The sequence below is a fragment of the Ahaetulla prasina genome, chromosome 10 (assembly GCF_028640845.1).
Source record: "Ahaetulla prasina isolate Xishuangbanna chromosome 10, ASM2864084v1, whole genome shotgun sequence".
Lineage (NCBI taxonomy): Eukaryota > Metazoa > Chordata > Lepidosauria > Squamata > Colubridae > Ahaetulla > Ahaetulla prasina.
In genome coordinates this window covers 813,883-833,014 of record NC_080548.1, presented here as the reverse complement: position 1 = coordinate 833,014, position 19,132 = coordinate 813,883, and the positions used below count along the sequence as shown (strand labels likewise).

Genomic DNA, 19,132 nt, shown 5'->3' with positions numbered 1-19,132 from the left:
CATAAAGAGAATACAGATGTCTTAATAGAATAGAATAGAATAGAATAGAATAGAATAGAATAGAATAGAATAGAATAGAATAGAATAGAATAGAATAGAATAGAATAGAATAGAATAGTTTATTGGTCAAGTGTGATTGGACACACAAGGAATTTGTCATGATGCATACGCTCTCAGAGTACATAAAAGAAAAGAACGTTCATCAAGTATTGTAAGGTACAACACTTAATGATAGTCATAGGGTACAAATAAACGAACAAGGGGATTTAAAATCAAAACAAGAACTAAAAAATCAAGGAATTGATCTGGACTGGTGGCCACATATTCAAATACAAACGAGACACAAGAAAGATGCAGAAATATATGGATTTTCCAAAGAACCCCTAGAATTAGATCAGATATTCCTAGGGAAAGGAATATCATAGTGTCTTTTACATGTTGTTCTTCGAATTTAAAGTTCAATAAATAGTTATAAATTTTCTTTATTAATTTAATAAAGAAAATGTATAATTATTTATTGAGCTTTAAAATGGAAGAACATGTAAAAGAAACTATAATAGTATGGGCCAAAAACTTTGGATACAATATAGAATTAGGCAATTGGCAAAAACTTTGGGAAAGAAATTGCAAACTAATGATGTCAACAGCATAGAAAGAAAACCTTTATAAAATGTTCTACAGATGGCATTTGCCACCAGCAAGAATGGCAAAGATGTTCCAAAACATATCGCCAGAGTGCTGGAAATGTAAACAGATACAGGGGTCCTGTTACCACATGTGGTGGACTTGTCCAATGCCAAAAAAATATTGGTTAAAGATATAAAGGTGGTTAGAGGAAATAATAGCACAAAAGATAGATTTAAAACCAGAATTATTCCTACTAGGTATATTACCGGGGAAATACAAAAGAGAAGCATATATTTAATATTACATATAATAACAGCAGTAAGAATTATCTACGCACAAAACTGGAAAAATGAAAGTGTACCAATAGATGAAAATGTAATAAAGAAAATACTAGAATGTGCCAAAATGGACAGGTTAATGATGAGAATTAAGGACAAAGAGGAATCAGAGTATTACTTAACATGGGACTTTTTCTATAGATGGTTTGAAAACAGAAGCAGAAGTTAGTAAATTTATAATTAAGAATGATTAATAGAATAGTTAAATGTATATATATAGATTTATATAAGCATAAAATTATAAGCAATATTATTATTATTACTATTATTATTGGATTGTATTTGATTACTGATTTAATTGTATAGAATGATCAGGAACGAATATCATATTGTATATACAATGAAAATGGCTATAATTAAGGTGTATAATATGTGTATTCAAAAGAGATTTGATACGGACAGTACACTGTCGTTGCAGAAATGGAAATGTAATACATAACAAAAAAATATATATCATAAAAATAATATTAAAAAATAGAACACAAATGTTGGCTCTGGCTTTGGGTTCAGCTATGATCAAAATATATGGAATCATTCCCGTTTATTAAAGGCAGATCCGAAGAGTTGAGGATCTTCAGAGTTATAGCTCAGGGCTCTATATTTGTTATCCTCTCAGCTTTCCAGGGTTGTGACACACTGAGTACACACATCCTTCAGCAAAATGATTTGCGACACTGAAATGTTTCCGAATACCAGGAGACTGGAGGAAAGAGACTTCTGAAGGAAGATGATTTGACAAAGCTCATAGAAAAGGACTCTTGGGGCCTTTAGGAATGGGCTGCAGGCATTTCTAGACCAAGAAGGCAAATTAGGCCTATGCAGAAGGCATGAATCAGTCTTGGTACTTCATTTTGATCCATAAAAGCCACCTGACTTGCCTTGCCAATCAGAGAAACTCCAAAGGCTATCCAACAGCATGCCATATCAAGGAAGGCCAATTGGCTTCACCCGGGCTTTGAGTCAAATGGCATCTGTTTATGCACTGAGGACGTGCAGAAGGGCCAGAGAAGGGGCTGAAGAGAAGCAATGGAATGACGACAGATCCATGACATGGCATTTGTACATATGGACTGGAACAGCTACCGTATTTTTTGGAGTATAAGACACATTTCCCCCCCCCCCAAAGAGACTGAAAATTTGGGTGCGTCTTATACTCTGAATGCAGCTTTTTCGAAACTTTTTTTCAACCCTAGCGAGGTGCTAGTGAGTGAAGCGATCTCCATGCTTTGCTTGCTCCCTTCGACTCTTAGCTGTGCTTTAGAAGCTTGTTTTTATCCCCAAGCAGGAGATAAAAAGCACATGTGCATGCTCAAAACCAGCAAACTAATGGGCTGAAGCTGACCAGACTAAGGATGCGAGCCAGTTGGATACCTGGTAGGCAGATTTTTTCCCCTATTTTCCTCCCCAAAAGCAAAGCTCCGTCTTATACTCTGGTGCATTGTATACTCTGAAAAATACGGTATATATCCATTCCAGTCCACATGTAAGAATGTCATGAATCTGTTTTCATGACTGATTTTGATCAACATCTTTAAATCAAATGCTTCCATTGAAACCTACGGCATTGCTAATACAAATGTTAACTGAGGCAGAGAACTGAAGTTGTGGCAACTGATCTATGTGAACTTTATGTCCACATAGGCTACACTAAGGTTAGAGGCACGTGGATGTATGCTAGTCTGGCCATTTCAGAGCTGGTTTGCAGAACTCAACAAAAAAATTAGGTATTGGTTCTGTTGAACTGGTGCAAACCGGCTGAATCCCATCACTGGTCCAAATGCATACACTGCTTCAGAGGTTTTTAAAGATTAATATACAACTGAAATTTATCCTTCTGGGACTACTGGATAAATAGCTGGAAAAAATGGAACTTTGTTTTTATATATAACTGCGGGGAGCTTATTACACACAAAGATTGAAAGATCTGCAATACTACAATGGAAGAATAGTTGGTGAAAATGATAAAACTATCTGAGATGGTACAAATTGACCTGTTTGATCAGAGCAAAGCAAACAACATTTATTACAGACTGGAAACTCTGTATAAAACAAGAAGAAATGAACTTATGATTTGTCATTTTTACAATTGGATAGGACAGACTATAGAAAGAAAAGATCATGATGGAGACAGGGGGTAAGGAGGGAGGGAGGGAGGGAGGGAGAGAGAGAGAAAGATTGTATAACACTGAATAAGTAATGCCATGTGTATTTTTGTGTGGAGGTGAGACAGTGAAGAACTGTCTTTCCCCAAGTACACATGAGAAATGATTTTTGCCATAACGTGAAGCTCAAATACAATAACAGAATTCATCTGTACTGATTAATGTTAATTTTGCAATGCACAGAAACAACAGAAAATACTGGCTCCTGGTTTCCAGTGAGGATCGTGGTGGAGAAGATAAGAAGGGAAGGATTAGGAAGGACATGATAGGTATCTTCCAGCACTTGAGGGGTTGTCACATTGACTTATTTTCCAAAGAACCAAACTGCAGTACAAGAAGTAATGGGTGGAGGCTTGTAAAAGAGAGATCCAATCTAGAAATAATGAGAAATTTTCTCTGGGAGAAAATTGCCTCTGGGAGTTGTGGGTGCTCCATCACTGGAGATTTTCAAGGAAAGATTGGATGGCCATATGCCTGGGATGCAATAAGTCTCCCATCTTGGGCAGGGAGTTGGAATAAAAGATCTCCAAGGTCCTTTCCAGCCTTATGATTCTACAGTATGTCTATATCTATGTCTAGATTCTAGAGATTTCTGAAGGAGTGGGACAACATTATGAGATGAACAACAACCAGAGGCTGAATGAAGTCTTTCTGGATAAAGGAGAAATTGTGAGATTGCCCACTTGTACTCTGGACAGTTGCTCCTCATGAATAAACTTCAGAAATGGAAGTTTTGCAGTCAGCTCACGAACTCAGCAGCTCTTCTAAGCTCTAGCCATTTATGCTCACAACCTTAGTGTAGCCCAGGGGTCTGCAACCTTAAACACTCAAAGAGCCATTTGGACCCGTTTCCCACAGAAAAGAAAACACCGGGAGCCACAAAACCCTTCCCGTGCCTGACTATTTCTTGAACAGGCACAAAACTAGCATATGTAGTTGAATTAAACATTCTGTTTTCTTCTGAATCTTTTCTTTTCTTGGATTTATCCATGGTTGGCCTATTGGGGGTTGAAAAGCTCAATAGAATAGAATAGAATAGAATAGAATAGAATAGAATAGAATAGAATAGAATAGAATAGAATAGAATAGAATAGAATAGAATTTTATTGGCCAAGTGTGATTGGACACACAAGGAATTTGTCTTGGTGCATATGCTCTCAGTGTACATAAAAGAAAATGCAATACATCGCATGCAATACATCGCATGCCGGTGGGTGTTGCACATTGGTGGTTGCAATGCATATTTTGAGTGACAGGGAGTCACAGCAGAGAGGTGAAAGAGCCACATGCAGCTCCAGAGCTGCAGGTTGCTGATCCCTGATGTAGCCTATCTGGACATAAAGTTCAGGTGAACTTCATTTTCTTCATTTCTTAATCCCTTTGGATTTAATGAATTTATAACTGTAGAGGGATTTTTTGAGTGACAAGAAAAGATTTTACTTGGTGAGTTGTCATTTTTTTTTTATTAGAAAGCAATAAATGAAAAAACAAATGACTTACATTTTACTGACAAAAAGCATACAAAGGAATTAAAGTAAGAAATATTTTGATAGTTAAAGGGGACAATTATTTTGAAAGACACTTTTTTAGTGCAACTGCTTTAGAGCCTCTGGTGGCTCAACAGACTAATGCAGTCTGTTATTAACACAGCTGCTTGCAATTACTGCAAGTTCAAGTCCCACCAGGCCCAAGGTTGACTCAGCCTTCCATCCTTTATAAGGTAGGTAAAATGAGGACCCAGATTGTTGGGGGCAATAAAAGTTGACTTTGTATATAATATACAAATGGATGAGACTATTGCTTAACACAATGTAAGCCGCCCTGAGTCTTCGGAGAAGGGCGGGATATTAATTCAAATTAAAAAAAAGAGCAAATTGTACTAAATTAAATTAGGCAAAAGAACTGGGTCTTCATGGAAATGCTTTTATTTTTTATTGTCAAAGAGTGCAGTCAGTTGGGGAATTATACAAAACAAAACCATAATATAAGCCACAGTATGGTGTTGATTGGAACTATGGAGATGTGGATTGTGATATTGATTGCAACTTTGAAGTACCCTTGAAGCAGGGGTGAAATGCTCCCGGTTTGGACCAGCTCGCTTGATCCGGTAGCAATGGTGACTGGTGGTTCGGAGAACCGATAGCAAAAATCCATGGCCCCGCCCCCTGCCCCTGCTGAGCCACGCCATTATCAGAGGTTTGGGGTTTTTTTACTTTTAAAAGCATCTTTTCTTTTAAAAGTAAAAAAAAAGCCTTTGATGATCATGTGGCTCAGTTGGGATCATCAGAACCCTTTAAAAGTTTTTTTTTTAACAACCTCTTCAGCCGAAGAGATTGTAAAAACAAAAGGTTTTAAAAGGCTCCTCTGGCGATCCCAGATGAGTTGCCTGATCGTCACAGGCTTTTAAAATCATTTTTAACAACCTCTTACAACAGCCTCCGCCCATGGCCACCCAATTGCCCCGTCCCCACTTACCTAATTGCTGCTTCTTTCAAGCTTGCAAAGCCATGCTTTACATCAGTTGCATCAGCTAGCAACTGAATCTGCCTGCCTGCTATCCATTTCCTAGGTGAGCAACTTAATCTGCCTGCCTCCAATTGGGTACGTAATTGGGGGAGCTTTAAAAAATAGTTAAGGAGTTGATTTTTTTTAGACAGCAATTTAAAGTTAAGGAAGTTTTAAATTTAGCTGCTTTTATCTAAAACAGGGGTCTCCAACTTTAGTAACTTTAAGGCTTATGGACTTCAACTCCCAGAGTTCCTCAGCCAGCTTTCCTGGCTGAGGAATTCTGGGAGCTGAAGTCTACAAACCTTAAAGTTACTAAGGTTGGAGACCCCTGATCTAAAAAATATAAATAAATTAAAATAATAAAATAAAATATTTGTGCAGCTTTCTGAGATTTGGTGTGTTTCAGTAGTGTTTCACTCTAACTACATAAACACAGAAAACCTCACAAAGCTGTATGTGGCATTTTGTATGTGTGTGAGAGAGAATCAGTTGTGTTGTGTTAAAGGTGTGTGTAAAGAGTGAAAGTTGGTTTTTGAGCTTTTTGTGGCTGTGTGAGGTTTCTGCTTGTTGCAGGGGCCATTTTAGGTGAAGTGCAGCTGCTTTTACATTGTGTGTGAGTCAGTTGTGCTGTGTTGTGTGGTGTGGTGTAAAGTGTGAAAGTTGGTCTTTGGTACCTCTTATTGTTTTTTATACTTTGTTTATTATTTTTATTATTTGTTATTGGCCACGCCCATCCAGTCATGTGACCACCAAGCCACGCCCACCAATTAAGCCACATGCACAGAACCGGTAGGGAAATTTTTTAGATTTCACCCCTGCCTTGAAGATAAAAGTATTAAAGGCAAAAGAAGATCTCCCCAAAATGGGAGGGAAGAAAAAAAAGAAAAGGGAAGATTACTTTTACCTTTTCACTTGAGTGAGATTCTTTCATAATGGCAAGTACTTGAAAAACTGCAAGAATGTAGGGAGGATGGCATTGTTAAAGCAATTTTTCAGAAAGGAATTACACCAGAATTTCTGCAGACATTATTTGAGCAAATGAGAAACACTGTAATTAGAAGCATGTGATACCAAACTGACAGTTTTTGAAAAAAAGAATGGCTGAAAGACTTGTAAAGATGAAAGAGGAAATAAAACAAGAAGTTAATAAGATGGAAAGCTCTGTACAACAAACCTCTGGTGAGATAAAACAAACTAATGACAAAGGAAATTATACTAAGTAAGATAGACGCCATAGGCTGAGATTGGAAAGACAGAATTTGGCATCCTTGGAATCAAAAGTGAAGGAATTTTGAGACTTAGATGTTTCTGAAGAAGATATTAGAGAAAAGATTATTAAAGCCTTGACAATTTTTTGGGACTGAGAAGTAGGATACCGAGGTAGAAATCGATGATGTTTATAGAATAAATTCAAGGTTTGAAAGAACAAGAAATGTTCAAAGGATTTTTTTGCTACACTATGTCATTTCCCTTCCCCATTTCCCTATTATCTTTATTTTCATTTGTATTTTATATTATGAAATTTAATTAAAAATAAAAAAATAAAAGGAAGATGACAAGGGATCAGATTTTGCAGCAGGATTTTAATATAAGACTAAAAAATGATAATACAAATATAATTTACTCATCAAAGATGCCATTGAACAAGAACAGAAACGTCACAATGCCTTTTTATTTGGTCTGAAGGACACAAATGAGTCTAATGATATTACAAAAGTACGTGATATCATCAGCAATTGTCAGACACCATCCATCTCCACAGAAGAAATCACTGATGTTTCCTGAGATGGCCCTGAGTTTGAATACAGTGATGGCTCAATGGCCCCACGTTTCTGCAGAGTAATATGCAAAAATGAGATCAACAAAAGGAAATTCATTCATACCATCAACTCAATTGCAAGACGCAACTCAAACTATAACAAACTCAAGGCCTGACCTATCTACACTTCAAAGAATCCGCTCCCGTGAACTACGTGCTGAACTCAAAACACACCAAAACCGGGGAGAAACGAACTTATACATTGATTACCATGCCGACTGTATTAAAAGTAAGAACAACGGTCTGCACTCCAATAACCAACACTGCACTTCATACTTTGTTACAAGCCCCTGATTATGACCTTGTACATGCGAACAAACTAACTGCCTAGTTTACACCATCTTCCATCTCTAAGCCAGCCACCATTTGAAGTATCACCAGATAATGGTTATTCATCGGATGAATTTTGCGTAATATTCTGCCATCCTGGGACAGTTTCACCTCTCGGCGATTTTTATTCTATTGTACTTAATGCGATATTCAGCGCCGGAACTCTTGCGCCTGTGAGGTGACCCCGCCTCGCAGGAATGGCCCACTTCATTACCTAGGGCCGGCCTCTATGACGGGTCTTGGGACCCACAGAGGTGGCATGCGAAGAGGAAGAGCCTTTGGGGTTTTTTAGATAGGGCATTTTTAAGGGGTGGGAGGGTTAGGGCGGGTGCTGGGGGTAGCCCGTCGGGAGGGAAACCAGTTCCTGCGCGTGCTCGTGGCGGTTATTTAACGGGTTCGGAGGTTATGGGGGGGAATGTGTTCCTTTTTGTGAGGGTGGTTCTATTTGCACGGTAAGTGGGAGGGGCAGATATGGTGGAAGGGGGGGATCGTATCGGTTTAGGGGGGCACGCGCCCGATGTTTGCAGGTGATCACGCGCCCCAATCCCTCTGACTTCTCCCGTTCCCCGGATGGTCAAGACCCTCAGAGCCTGGGCCTTCGTCTTATGTTATGCAACGCACGGTCCGTGGCCAATAAGGCCCCCCTAATACATGATCTTATCCAGGGGGGCGCCGCGGATCTTATAGGCGTTACGGAGACCTGGTTGGGCACTGAAGGGGGCGTGCCCCTGGTTGAAATGTGCCCACCGGGCTTCCGTGCATTCCATCAGCCGAGGGCTCAGGGTAGGGGTGGGGGGGTGGCGGTTGTTATTAAAGAGAGTCTAGAGCCGAGGGAGACCACTGTACCTCAGATTGCCGGGTGTGAATCCCTCTTTGTGAGATGGGGTCATAGGTGTCAGATGGGCTTGCTGGTCGCGTACCTGGCTCCTTGCTGCGTGACAGCTGCCCTGCCCGAGCTCCTGGAGGTGCTTGCTGGGGTGGCAGTAGAGACCCCCAGACTTTTAGTCATGGGGGACTTTAACTTGCCATCCTCCGGCTCGTCATCAACAGCAGCTCGGGAGTTCATGGCTTCCATGACGGCCTTGGACCTGACTCAAGTAGTGGATGGCCCCACTCACATCGGGGGAGGCACACTGGACCTGATTTTTATCTCTGGTCAGTGGTTGAAGGATCTGGACTTGAGAGATGTAGTCACAGAACCTTTGTCATGGTCAGATCACTCTCTCCTTCGCCTGGACTTTCTGACCGCCACTCAACACCGCAGGGAGACGGAACCACTACGCTGGTTCCGTCCTAGGCGCCTGATGGACCCGGAGAGGTTCCGGACGGAGCTTGGGCCGTTTCCTGAGGGTCTGGCTCATGGCACGGCCGAGGAACTAGCCGCAGCCTGGGAACGGGCTGCGGCTGGGGCTTTAGACCGTGTCGTGCCTTTGCAGCCTCTGACCCGGCGCAGATCCCAACCGGCTCCTTGGTTCTCCGAGGAGCTGAGGGGGATGAAACGCCGGAGAAGACACCTAGAGAGTTCCTGGAGGTCTAGCCGTTCAGAGGCTGATCGGACACTAGTGAGGTCCTATAATAGGACCTACCTAGTGGCACTGAGGGAAGTGAGGCATTGCTACGCCTCCTCCCTCATTGCGTCGGCAGATAACTGCCCAGCCGCCCTGTTTCGGGTGACCCGTTCCCTCCTTCACCAGGGGGAGCGGGATGACCCGTTACAGGGACGTGCTGAGGAGTTTAATGGTTATCTATACGATAAAATCGTTCAGCTTCGGGACGGTCTTGACCAAAATTGCGGTGATTCAGACGGGGCGTCCGAGGGTGGTCTTGGTGACATTGTTTGGGATGAGTTTGACCCTGTGGCTCCCGAGGACATGGACAGGTTGTTGGGTAGGTTGAATGCCACCACGTGTTTACTGGACCCGTGCCCCTCCTGGTTGGTGCTGGCCACTCAGGAGGTGACACGAGGCTGGCTCCAGCGATTACGAGCACTTCCTTGTTGGAGGGAGTCTTTCCGGCCGCCTTGAAAGAGACGGTGGTGAGGCCCCTCCTCAAGAAGCCTTCCCTGGACCCGGCTGTTTTAGGTAATTATCGTCCGGTCTCCAACCCGCATGCGCGAAGGTTGTAGAGAGTATGGTGGCATATCAGTTTCCCCTACACCTGGATGAAACTGTCTATCTAGACCCGTTCCAGTCCGGTTTCCGGCCCGGTTACAGCACTGAGACGGCTTTGGTCGCGTTGGTGGATGATCTCTGGAGGGCCAGGGATAGGGGTTGTTCCTCTGCCCTGGTCCTATTAGACCTTTCAGCGGCTTTTGATACCATCGACCATGGTATCCTGCTGCGCCGGTTGGAGGGATTGGGAGTGGGAGGCACCGTTTATCGGTGGTTCTCCTCCTATCTCTCCGATCGGTCGCAGACGGTGTTGACAGGGGGGCAGAGGTCGACCGCGAGGCACCTCACTTGTGGGGTGCCTCAGGGGTCGATTCTCTCGCCCCTCCTGTTCAACATCTACATGAAGCCGCTGGGTGAGGTCATCAGTGGTTTCGGGGTGAGTTATCATCTGTATGCTGATGACACTCAGCTGTACTTTTCCACCCCGAACCACCCCAACGAAGCTGTCGAAGTGCTGTCCCGGTGTCTGGAAGCCGTACGGGTCTGGATGGGGAGAAACAGACTCAAGCTCAATCCCTCCAAGACGGAGTGGCTGTGGATGCCGGCACCCCGGTACAGTCAGCTGAGTCCACGGCTGACTGTTGGGGGCGAGTCATTGGCCCCGATGGAGAGGGTGCGCAACTTGGGCATCCTCCTGGATGAACGGCTGTCTTTTGAAGATCATTTGATGGCCGTCTCCAGGAGAGCTTTCTACCAGGTTCGCCTGGTGCACCAGTTGCGCCCCTTTCTAGACCGGGATGCCTTATGCACAGTCACTCACGCCCTCGTGACGTCTCGTCTGGATTACTGCAATGCTCTCTACATGGGGCTCCCCTTGAGGGGCATCCGGAGGCTTCAGTTGGTTCAGAATGCGGCTGCGCGGGTGATAGAGGGAGCCCCTCGTGGCTCCCGTGTGACACCTATCCTGCGCAGACTGCACTGGCTACCTGTGGCCTTCCGGGTGCGCTTCAAGGTTTTGGTAACCATCTTTAAAGCGCTCCATGGCATAGGACCGGGCTACTTATGGGACCGCCTACTGCTACCGAATACCTCTCACCGACCCGTGCGCTCTCACAGAGAGGGACTCCTCAGGGTGCCGTCAGCTAGGTAGTGCCATGTAGAATAAGTTTTTTAACTGTTATTTTAGTCTGTATTTATATGTGCTTTTTTACCTGCCTGTGAACCGCCCTGAGTCCCTTGGGAGATAGGGCGGTATATAAATGTGATAAAATAAATAAAATAAATAAATAAATAAACATCATTACTAATATTGGCAGCCTCCTGCCCACACCCTCTAATCTTTCTCGGTGACCTAAATCTACCTCTTATTAATTGGACCCTAAACGAATGTACAACTGAACCCATACATGCAACCCTGTACAATGCTGTACCTAATCTGGGACTGGATCAGCTAGTAACTAATAACACTAGACTCAACAACTGCCTTGATCTCATCTTCTGCAACAGTTTAAATTCAATTTATGAACTACAAATAAAAGAACCCTTTTCCAAGAGTGACCATAGCATGATAGACTTTTATCTCAATTTACGTCCTCACATAGACAATCATAATGACGGAATCCCAAAGTATAACTTTAGAAAAGCCAGCTATGATTTCATAACTGATGACCTTTCATCTCTTAATTGGCAAACTCTAATCACTGGCTGCATCACTGCCGAAGACCATTATAACATTTTTTTGCAAGAAGTCAAAAGAATCATCAAACTATACATACCACTAATAACCCACAAAATCAGGAAAAATAAATTACCCATCACAATAAGAAAGCTTCAGACCCTCCAAAAACCTGTTTGGTGCAAAAACAAAACTGGCTACGTAGCTAACTTAAAAGTTGCTACAAAACCATATCCCAACAGATAAAGGCAGAATGCATCAGTTATCACAGCAAACAAGAGGACAACCTAATATGCACTAAATCCACCCGGGGCCTTCTACAATTTCTCAAACAACAAACTTAAAGACTCAAGATCCATCCCACCACTAAAAGGACCAAACAGGAGAGACTATAATGATGAAACCGTTAAGGCCAACCTCTTCAACACATTCTTCAGTTCGGTCTTTGTAAACAGCAATGGCTCATGCCCCTCATTTCCCAATCATACCACAACTACTCACAATGATCTACAACATGTCAATTTCACAGAAGATACCGTTGAAAAGGCTAAAACCTATGAAAAACCTAAAACTATCGATTGGTCCTGATGGATTATGTGCCTACTTCCTAAAGAAACTCTCAACTACCATAGCAGAACCACTTAGCATAATCTATGAAATATCTTTCAGAACCATCTCCTTACTTAACTTATGGTCACTAGCTACAGTCATCCCTATCTTCAAAATGGATGACCCCAGCCTAGTTGATAATTACAGACCAATCTCATTATGTTGTGTCACCTGCAAAGTCATGGAATCAATCATAAACTAAACCATTACCCTCTGCTTAGGAACCAATAACCTACTCTCTAACAAGCAATTTGGCTTTAGAAAAAAATTGTCCTGCAACCTGCACTATTACACTACAAAACATATGGACTTCAAAACTCGACTAGGGTAAATCAATAGATGCAATTTATATAGACTTCTGTAAAGCCTTCGATTCAGTGGTACACGACAAGCTACTTCTAAAATTAAAATCTTATGGCATTTCCAGATTCCTGCATAAGTGGATAGCTGCGTTCCTATCAAACAGGCAGCAAATAGTCAAAATAGGGAATGCCTTATCTAATCTTGCACCTGTTAACAGCAGGGTCCCCCAAGGCAGCGTTTTAGAACCCACACTCTTTATACTTTATATAAAGGGAGGGAGGGTTAGGGAGGGTCGGAAGGGGTGTGTGTGTGGGAGGGGCCAGACCCTGCTAGAGCTCGCGTTATAAAGATAGGTCCAGAGATTTTAAGGGGGGAGGCTGATGCCCATGGACAAGAGCGCCAGTCTATCGGCTTGGTCTATGGGAGGGGCAGATATGGTGGAAGGACGGGACCATATCAGGTTCGGGGAGTGCGCCCGCGCTGTTTGCAAGCGATTGCATGCTCCAGTCCCGCTGCCTTTCCCCGTTCCCCGAGTGGTCAGATTCCTCAGGGCCGCAACCTTCGGCTGATGTTATGCAATGCCAGGTCCATCATTAATAAGGCCCCCTCATTTCAGATCTGATTCAAGAGGGGGGCGCGGACCTGATGGGCATTACGGAGACCTGGTTGGGCACAGAAGGGGGGGGTGCCCCTTGTTGAAATGTGCCCACCGGGTTTCCATGCATTTCATCAGCCAAGGGTTCAAGGCAGGGGTGGGGGGCTTGCGGTTGTTATAAATGAGAGTTTGGAGCCGAGGGAGGTCTCTGTCCCGCAGACAGCCGGCTGTGAGTCTCTCTTTGTGCGGTGGGGCCAAGGGTACAGGTGGGCTTACTGATCACGTACCTGGCTCCCTGCCATGTGACAGCAGCCCTGCCTGAGCTGCTCGATGTGATAGCCGAGTCGGCAGTTGATACCCCCAGGCTTATGGTCATGGGGGATTTCAATCTGCCGTCAGTAGGCGAGTCATCGTCGACAGCTCGGGAGTTCATGGCCTCCATGGCAGCCTTGGACCTGACCCAGTTAGTGAACAGGCCCACACACACTGGGGCACACACGCTGGACTTGATTTTCATCTCGAGACAGTGGCTGAATGACCTGGATGTGGAGGATTTAGTCATCACTCCCCTGCCATGGACAGATCATTCTCTCCTTCGCCTGGACTTTCAAATCGCAAATCCTCACCGCAGGGAGATGGAGCCAGTCCGGTGGTTCCGTCCCAGGTGCCTGATGGACCCGAGTAGGTTCCTGATGGAGCTTGGGCCGATTCCTGAAGATCTGGCCCATGGCTCGGCCGAATAACTCGTTGCCGCCTGGGAAAGGGCGGCGGCAGGGGCTTTGGACCGCATCGTGCCTTTGCGGCCTCTGACCCGGTGCCGCTCTCGACCGGCTCCTTGGTTTACTGAGGAGCTGAGAGAGATGAAGCGCCGGAAAAGATGCCTAGAGAGCGCTTGGAGAGCCAGCCGTTCCGAATCTGACCGAACACTAGTGTGGTCACATATTCAGGCCTATCTAGTGGCAATAGGGACGGCGAAGCAAGAATACTTTTCTGCCCTTATAGCATCGGCAGATAACCGCCCAGCCGCCTTGTTTAGGGTGACCTGCTCCCTTCTGTTTCAGGGGGCTCGGGAAGACCCCTTATAGGGACATGCTGAGGAATTTGGAAGGTATCTGCACGATAAAATCGCTCAGATCCGGGACGGGCTGGACACTGATTGGGTGGATCCAGGCGGGATGACGCAGGCATGTCTTGAGAATATTGTTTGGGCTGAGTTCGACTCTGTGACTCCCGATGACATGGACAGGATACTGGGGAGGCTGAATGCCACCACATATTTACTGGACCCATGTCCCTCCTGGCTGGTACTGGCCACCCAGGAAGTTACACGAGGCTGGCTCCAGGGAATTACCAGTGCTTCTTTGATGGAGGGAATCTTCCCAGCCGCCTTGAAAGAGGTGGTGGTGAGGCCCCTCCTTAAGAAGCCTTCCCTGGACCCGGCTATTTTGGCTAATTATCGTCCCATCTCCAACCTCCGCTTTTTGGCGAAGGTTGTCGAGAGTGTGGTGGCTTGGCAGCTTCCCCGGTACCTGGAGGAAGCTGTTTATCTAGACCCGTGCCAGTCCGGCTTCAGGCCTGGGTACAGCACAGAGACGGCTTTGCTCGCGTTGGTTGATGATCTCTGGAGGGCACGGGACAGAGGCTGTTCCTCTGTTCTTGTCCTGTTAGATTTGTCAGCGGCATTTGATACCATCGACCATGGTATTTTGCTGCGATGGTAGGGGGGTTTGTGGGTGGGAGGCACTGTTTTGCGGTGGTTCTCCTCCTACCTCTCCGACCGTTCACAGACCGTGTTGACAGGGGGGCAGAGATCGACCGCTAGGCAACTCACTTGTGGGGTGCTGCAGGGGTCGATTCTCTCGCCTCTCCTGTTCAACATTTATATGAAGCCGCTGGGGGAGATCATCCGTGGTTTCGGGGTGAGTTGTCAGCTGTATGCTGACGATACTCAGCTGTACATTTCCACCCCGAACCACCCCAACGAAGCCCTCGATGTAATGACTCGGTGTCTTGAGGCCGTTCGGGTCTGGATGGGGACGAACAGACTCCAACTCAACCCATCCAAGACAGAGTGGCTGTGGATGCCAGCGTCCCGGCACAGTCAGCTTATCCCATTACTGACTGTGGGGGGCGAATCGTTAGCCCTCAGGGAATCGGTGCGCAATTTAGGCATTCTCCTGGACACACGGCTGTCTTTAGAAGACCATCTGACGGCCATCGCCAGGAGAGCTTTTTATCAGGTTCACCTGATTCGCCAATTGCGCCCTTTCCTGGACGGGGACTTGTTATGCACAGTCACTCATGCCCCCGTCACTTACCGTCTGGATTACTGCAATGCTCTCTACATGGGGCTCCCCTTGAAGAGCACCCGGAGGCTCCAACTGGTACAGAATGCGGCTGCGCAGGGGATTGAGGGAGCACCACGTAGCTCCCATGTAACACCTCTCCTGCACAGGCTGCACTGGTTGCTGGTGGTCTTCCGGGTGCGCTTCAAGGTGTTGGTCATCACCTTTAAAGCGCTCCATGGCATGGGACCGGGATATCTACGGGACCGCCTGCTGCCGCCAGTTACCTCCCATCGTTCAGTGCGTCCAGTGCACTCCCACAGGGAGGGCCTCCTTAGGGTGCCGTCGGCCAACCAATGTCGGTTTGTGGCCCACAGGGAAAGAGCGTTCTCTGTGGGGGGCCTGGCCCTGTGGAATAGTTATTTTTAACATACGGCATTTAAATTAGATTTTTAAATTTGGTACTGTATTTTAAAAAAAATTCTGGATTATTGTTGTTTTATCTGCTGTACACCGCCCTGAGTCTTCAGAGAAGGGTGGTATAAAAATGTAAATAATAAATAAATAAAATAAAATAAATGACCTTTGCGCTCATATTATAAGCAATTGCATTCTCTTCACTGATGTTGTAAAACCAGGGGTGAAATCTACTGGGAGACCAGATGGACGCAGCCAAATGAGGCTTGCTGTCCTGCCACAAGTAATTGAAAGTGCCTAGGATCCAGGCTACGGTCAGATGAGAAAAGAGAGCAAGAGAGCAAGAGAGCAATGGGGAAATGGTGACACCCAATCGTCAGGCAAGCATGGCAGGGCTTCAGAGAAGAGATTAAGCTGCTAGTTCCTTCCCCCGCAGCCCTTGATATCTCAGTCTTCCTTGGTCTCTCTCACTCACTTTTTGCTATGCAGGACTAAGCTGGGAGACAAGAGTGCCAACAAACAGCTGTGACTGCTTGAGCCAGCCAAAGAAGAGAGGGAGGGAGAGAGAATCAGGTGTCGCCGTTTCCACATCACTCTCTCACTCTCTTTTCTATTCTCCCCAGGAACTGAAGCTTTTTTCAGCTGACTCGGAGCTCCCAGGCAGCCTGGAGGTCCCGCAATGAGGCAGATCCGGGCTAATGCCATTGCGATCCTGACCGTAGTCTGGATCCTAGGCTCTTTCTATTAATTGTGGCAGGAATGAGCAAGCCTCATTCAGCTGCCTCCAGCTAGTCTCCCAGAAGCAGCGGTGTTGGTGGTGTTAAGAGTGGGCAGAGAAGCTCTGGCAAAGTAAAGCCCCATAAAGAAGAGGGGACCACCCCCCTTTCTCGTAAGTGCAGCTTTCCACCCACCCCGCCCCGGTACCTGCTGATGGGTTGGCAATTTCCGCGGCTGCCTTACTACAGAACCAGATGTTGAGTGGGCATGGGGAGGTCGTGGGGGGGGGGAAGGAAAGGAAATGCTCGGAGGTGTGGAAGTGTCAGCTGAGTTTGTGGGGAGATTGGCTGGCAAGGAAGAAGAGATGGAGTGGCAAAGCGGTGGGGATGGGTTGTGCCATGGGAATTGATGTATTTATTCCAGCATTTTTCTCCCCAAGCCCTGCCTTGCTTGCCTGCCTTCCACATGGGCTTCAGCTTGCCTGCCTTTGAAAGCTGGCCCCCGGGGTGCCAGGAAGGCAAGCATGGAAGGACTGCGGGCCATGGATCAGTTTGGGGACATGGCCAGCCAGCCATTGCTCCCGGTTTGGCGAACCAGCCCCAGTCTTCACTACCTACTCACCCGATCTGGTCTGATCCGGTAGCATTTCACCCCTGTGTAAAACTATTCAACACCACTGACAATGCTGCTACTCTACAAAAAGACCTTGACTATGTGTCAGAATGGTCAAACAATTGGCAACTCCAAATCTCAACCAACAAATGCTCTGTCTTACACATTGGCAAAAATATATATATAATAATATATAATAATAATCAGAACACAAAATAGAAGCTGGACGGATATGACCTAACAGACAACTCTCACTCTGTCAGAGACCTTGGAGTACTCATCTCAAACGATCTAAGTGCCAGAGCTCACTGTAACAGCATTGCTAAAAAAGCATTAAGAGTTGTTAACCTAATCTTGTATAGTTTCTTCTCCGGTAACACTGAACTGCAAACTAGGGCATACAAAACTTTTGCCAGACCAATTCGTGAATACAGCTTATCTGTCTGGAACCCACACTGTATATCGGACATTAATACAATTGAACGAGTCCAGAGATATTTCACAAGAAGAGTCCTCCACTCCTCTGCTTGCAACAAAACACCTTATTATTATTGTTGTTGTTGTTGTTGTTGTTGTTGTTGTTGTTGTTGTTGTTATTATTATTATTATTATTATTATTATTATTATTATTATTGGATTTCTAGACCGCCCTTCTCCCGAAGGACTCAGGGCGGGGTACAGCCAGGATAAAACATAAACAACGTACAATTAAAAACTGAATTAAGAAACTTATTATACAATTGGCCGAAACATTAAAATATTTAAAATCTAAAAACCCAATTTAAAACATAAATAGAATTTAAAAATTTAAGCAGTTTAAGAAAAACTTAAGCCAACCCACCAGACTCAAAATTTTGGGCTTAGACAATTTAGAACTTCACTGTCTTCGGTCTGACCTAAGCATAGTATATAAAATCACCTGTTACAATGTCCTACCAGCCAATGAATACTTCAGCTTCAACACAATAGATACAAACCCATGGTAAACCGATCCAAATTAGACTGCAGAAAATATGACTTCAGTAACAGAGTTGTCAGCCTCTGGAATGCACTACCTGACTCTGTGGTTTCTTCCCCAAATCCCCAAAACTTTAATCTTAGACTGTCTACTGTAGACCTCACCCCATTCCTAACGGGTCTGTAAGGGGCATGCATAAGCGCACCAGCGTGCCTACCGTCCCTGTCCTTATTTTTTCTTTTATTCATATCCTTTACATGTATTTATAATTATGTTTACCCTTGTATCTGTCATAAATAAATAAATAAATAAATAAATAAATAAATAAATAAATAAATAAATAAATAAATAAATAAATAAATAAATAAAATAAAATAAAATAAAATAAAATAAAATAAAATAAAATAAAATAAAAATAAGATATTGAAGTTCACTGGGCCTAAAACGGAGCTTTATGGTACCCCACTGCTTACTTCCCTCCATGTGGATGTAGTATCATTAAGGACTACTCATTGAGTTCGGTTTGGCAGCCAGTTACAAATCCATCTGGGGGTGATGTTATCTATTCCACACTTTCTTAGCTTACCAAGAAGTAAGGTTGTACTCTATTTTGTCAAATGCCTTACTGAAATCTAAGTATATTATGTCCACAGCATTTTTGGACAGTATATAGGGAGCTGCCAGAGGGCTCAGCCAATCATGTTTAAGTTTTCTTCCCACTCAAATAACAGACCAAACAGAAAACTATACAAACTGTCAATATATAATCCAATCTACATACGTAGTCACGCAAGCAGGTGGGGCATTTACAGGTCCTTTTGGACTTTTGCAGCTCAGTAGGTATGGCAGCAGCAGCCTGAGAGGTAGTGCCTGCTGCTGTGTCTTGGTCTGCCCATGGAAACTCCTGGAAGTTTTCGGGCGGGGCCTTGGTTTCAACTGGAACTGGTTCACTGAGCTGAATTCCGGGTTCTTCAGGTGCATACTCCATCTTCATCAGGCTTGAGTCTACTATGGAGGGAGTATATTTTAGTTCGGCATTCTCATGGTTGTTAGCAGTAGGGCAGAG

General features: G+C 44.6%; 1 protein-coding gene across 1 annotated transcript in view; it reads right to left on the bottom strand.

Annotated features, from left to right (window-relative positions):
• GRIK3 (glutamate ionotropic receptor kainate type subunit 3) overlaps nucleotides 1–19,132 on the bottom strand; it is a 376,315-nt gene that overhangs the window by 148,678 nt on the left and 208,505 nt on the right. The window lies entirely within an intron of this gene.